Raw genomic sequence first — 5,000 nt, 5'->3', positions numbered from 1 at the left:
GTGTGTGTGTGTATCGGGCTGAACGTGTGTGTGTGTATCGGGCAGAACGTGTGTGTGTGCGGATCGGGCGGAACGCGTGTGTGCGGATCGGGCGGAACGCGTGTGTGCGGATCGGGCTGAACGCGTGTGTGCGGATCGGGCGGAACGTGTGTGTGCGGATCGGGCGGAACGCGTGTGTGTGTATCGGGCTGAACGTGTGTGTCCGGATTGGGCCGAACGTGTGTGTGGATCGGGCGGAACGTGTGTGTGCGGATCGGGCGGAACGCGTGTGTGTGTATCGGGCGGAACGCGTGTGTGCGGATCGGGCGGAACGTGTGTGTGTGTATCGGACTGAACGTGTGTGTGTGTATCGGGCTGAACGTGTGTGTGTGTATCGGGCGGAACGCGTGTGTGCGGATCGGGCTGAACGTGTGTGTGAGGATCGGGCGGAACGTGTGTGTGCGGATCGGGCGGAACGTGTGTGTGTGTATCGGGCTGAACGTGTGTGTCCGGATTTCGCCGAACGTGTGTGTGGATCGGGCGAAACGTGTGTGTGCGGATCGGGCGGAACGCGTGTGTGTGTATCGGGCGGAACGCGTGTGTGCGGATCGGGCGGAATGCGTGTGTGCGGATCGGGCGGAACGTGTGTGTGTGTATCGGGCTGAACGTGTGTGTGTGGATCGGGCTGAACGTGTGTGTGTGTATCGGGCGGAACGCGTGTGTGCGGATCGGGCTGAACGTGTGTGTGTGCGGATCGGGCGGAACGCGTGTGTGTGTATCGGGCTGAACGTGTGTGTGTGTATCGGGCTGAACGTGTGTGTGTGTATCGGGCGGAACGCTTGTGTTGCGGATCGGGCTGAACGTGTGTGTGAGGATCGGGCGAAACGCGTGTGTGCGGATCGGGCGGAACGTGTGTGTGTGTATCGGGCTGAACGTGTGTGTCCGGATTGGGCCGAAACGTGTGTGTGGATCGGACGGAACGTGTGTGTGCGGATCGGGCGGAATGCGTGTGTGTGTATCGGGCGGAACGCGTGGGCCGAAACGTGTGTGTGGATCGGGCGGAACGTGTGTGTGGATCGGGCGGAACGTGTGTGTGCGGATCGGGCGGAATGCGTGTGTGCGGATCGGGCGGAACGTGTGTGTGCGTATCGGGCTGAACGTGTGTGTGCGGATCGGGCCGAACGTGTGTGTGCGGATCGGGCGGAATGCGTGTGTGCGGATCGGGCTGAACGTGTGTGTGCGGATAGATGAGCTTCAGAGACGCGTGTGCTGATCTGTGGGCTCAGTAATGTGGGGTCAGCTCAACCTTGAATTCCAGGTAAAGATGAATTCAGTTTAATGTTCTACACCAGCTTTACTCCATCTAGACTACACACATGTAGAGCAGTGCTTCAGATGTGGGACAGAAGGAGGAACACTGGTTGTGTCCTAAAGAAGGATGTGATCGTATATCACAGATTCATGGATTGATTTTCCAATGGATCCAGAGGTGTGTTTATTAGGTAATTTTACCAACTCTAGCCTCCGAAACAGTCCAGCTATAAAGCTTACTGAAATGTTGTTAATAATAGCTAAAGGAGTGTTGCTTTGAAACAGCGAGCGGACACTGATGAGCGACTGGGTTGTGTGAGATGTGCAGTGTGTGAGATGTGCAGTGTGTGTGTGTGTGTGTGTGTGAGATGTGCAGTGTGTGAGATGTGCAGTGTGTGTGTGTGTGTGTGTGTGTGAGATGTGCAGTGTGTGTGTGTGTGTGTGTGTGTGTGTGTGTGTGTGAGATGTGCAGTGCGTGAGATGTGCAGTGTGTGTGTGTGTGTGAGATGTGCAGTGTGTGAGATGTGCAGTGTGTGTGTGTGTGAGATGTGCAGTGTGTGAGAGATGTGCAGTGTGTGAGATGTGCAGCGTGTGTGTGTGTGTGTGTGAGATGTGCAGTGTGTGTGTGTGTGTGTGTGTGTGAGATGTGCAGTGTGTGAGATGTGTGTGATGTGCAGTGTGTGAGATGTGTGTGATGTGCAGTGTGTGAGGTGTGTGACGTGCAGTGTGTGAGATGTGCAGTGTGTGAGATGTGTGAGATGTGCAGTGTGTGAGATGTGCAGTGTGTGTGATGTGCAGTGTGTGAGATGTGCAGTGTGTGTGACGTGCAGTGTGTGAGATGTGCAGTGTGTGAGATGTGTGTGACGTGCAGTGTGTGAGATGTGCAGTGTGTGTGATGTGTGAGATGTGCAGTGTGTGAGATGTGCAGTGTGTGAGATGTGCAGTGTGTGTGATGTGCAGTGTGTGAGATGTGTGTGACGTGCAGTGTGTGAGATGTGCAGTGTGTGTGATGTGTGAGATGTGCAGTGTGTGAGATGTGCAGTGTGTGTGATGTGCAGTGTGTGAGATGTGCAGTGTGTGTGACGTGCAGTGTGTGTGTGTGTGTGTGTGTGTGTGTGTGTGTGAGATGTGCAGTGTGTGTCCGGACAGAAGAGAACTATTAAATGAGGCAGGACTGAATTATTTTATCTAATCTGGAAACCCTTTTTGAATGATATAAATATAAATATAGTGTCACATGACTTGATTTGATAAAGTTGATTTTCTAACTGTTTTACATTGTATATCTGTTTTTTTGCCTCTGATGTTTGTTGTCATTTGAAAAAAGCAAAATAAAAAAAATAAAAAGCAGAACTATAGTCCCTGTGTATGAGTGTTCCTGTAGAGAGTAATCTCCTGTAGACGAGCGTTCGCTCTGGATCTGCTGAGCGTCTGATTGCTGCATGTCGTCTGTCCGGCGATTCCCCCGGGGTCGCGACCTCTAACACAGATCAACCACTTCCACACCGCCTCTGAAACACTGATCTCAGAGCAGCCGCTATACTGATCTACACTGATCTCAGAGCAGCCGCTATACTGATCTACACTGATCTCAGAGCAGCCGCTATACTGATCTCAGAGCAGCCGCTATACTGATCTACACTGATCTCAGAGCAGCCGCTATACTGATCTACACTGATCTACACTGATCTCAGAGCAGCCGCTATACTGATCTACACTGAACTCAGAGCAGCCGCTATACTGATCTACACTGATCTCAAAGCAGCCGCTATACTGATCTACACTGATCTACACTGATCTCAGAGCAGGCGCTACACTGATCTCAGAGCAGCCGCTATACTGATCTACACTGATCTACACTGATCTCAGAGCAGCCGCTATACTGATCTACACTGATCTACACTGATCTCAGAGCAGCCGCTATACTGATCTACACTGATCTCAGAGCAGCCGCTACACTGATCTACACTGATCTCAGAGCAGGCGCTACACTGATCTCAGAGCAGCCGCTATACTGATCTCAGAGCAGCCGCTATACTGATCTACACTGATCTCAGAGCAGCCGCTATACTGATCTACACTGATCTACACTGATCTCAGAGCAGGCGCTACACTGATCTCAGAGCAGCCGCTATACTGATCTACACTGATCTACACTGATCTCAGAGCAGCCGCTATACTGATCTACACTGATCTACACTGATCTCAGAGCAGCCGCTATACTGATCTACACTGATCTCAGAGCAGCCGCTACACTGATCTACACTGATCTCAGAGCAGCCGCTATACTGATCTACACTGATCTCAGAGCAGCCGCTACACTGATCTACACTGATCTCAGAGCAGGCGCTACACTGATCTCAGAGCAGCCGCTATACTGATCTCAGAGCAGCCGCTATACTGATCTACACTGATCTCAGAGCAGCCGCTATACTGATCTACACTGATCTCAGAGCAGCCGCTATACTGATCTACACTGATCTACACTGATCTCAGAGCAGCCGCTACACTGATCTACACTGATCTCAGAGCAGGCGCTACACTGATCTACACTGATCTCAGAGCAGCCGCTATACTGATCTACACTGATCTACACTGATCTCAGAGCAGCCGCTACACTGATCTACACTGATCTCAGAGCAGCCGCTATACTGATCTACACTGATCTCAGAGCAGCCGCTATACTGATCTACACTGATCTACACTGATCTCAGAGCAGCCGCTATACTGATCTACACTGATCTACACTGATCTCAGAGCAGCCGCTATACTGATCTACACTGATCTCAGAGCAGGCGCTACACTGATCTACACTGATCTCAGAGCAGCCGCTATACTGATCTACACTGATCTCAGAGCAGCCGCTACACTGATCTACACTGATCTCAGAGCAGGCGCTACACTGATCTCAGAGCAGCCGCTATACTGATCTCAGAGCAGCCGCTATACTGATCTACACTGATCTCAGAGCAGCCGCTACACTGATCTACACTGATCTCAGAGCAGCCGCTACACTGATATACACTGATCTCAGAGCAGCCGCTACACTGATCTACACTGATCTCAGAGCAGCCGCTATACTGATCTCAGAGCAGCCGCTATACTGATCTACACTGATCTACACTGATCTCAGAGCAGCCGCTATACTGATCTACACTGATCTCAGAGCAGCCGCTACACTGATCTACACTGATCTCAGAGCAGCCGCTACACTGATCTACACTGATCTCAGAGCAGCCGCTATACTGATCTCAGAGCAGCCGCTATACTGATCTACACTGATCTACACTGATCTCAGAGCAGCCGCTATACTGATCTACACTGATCTCAGAGCAGCCGCTACACTGATCTACACTGATCTCAGAGCAGCCGCTACACTGATCTACACTGATCTCAGAGCAGCCGCTACACTGATCTACACTGATCTACACTGATCTACACTGATCTCAGAGCAGCCGCTACACTGATCTACACTGATCTACACTGATCTACACTGATCTCAGAGCAGGCGCTACACTGATCTACACTGATCTACACTGATCTCAGAGCAGCCGCTATACTGATCTACACTGATCTCAGAGCAGCCGCTACACTCATTATAGGTCTGCATTTTTACATTTGTTTTTATTTTAATATCATTTTCAAATTTCCTATAAATTTCAGTTTAGCTTTAGTTAGTTTCATTAATGAACACATTTCTATTTAGTTTT

At 50.7% G+C, this 5,000-nt stretch overlaps 1 protein-coding gene across 1 annotated transcript in view; it reads right to left on the bottom strand.

Moving 5' to 3' along the window:
* ptprsb (protein tyrosine phosphatase receptor type Sb) overlaps window positions 1-5,000 on the bottom strand; it is a 123,383-nt gene that overhangs the window by 87,968 nt on the left and 30,415 nt on the right. The gene's annotated exons all lie outside the window — the stretch shown is intronic.

Source organism: Abramis brama, assembly GCF_963993115.1.
Source record: "Abramis brama genome assembly, chromosome: 7".
NCBI lineage: Eukaryota > Metazoa > Chordata > Actinopteri > Cypriniformes > Leuciscidae > Abramis > Abramis brama.
This window is presented reverse-complemented; position numbering and strand designations above follow the sequence as displayed.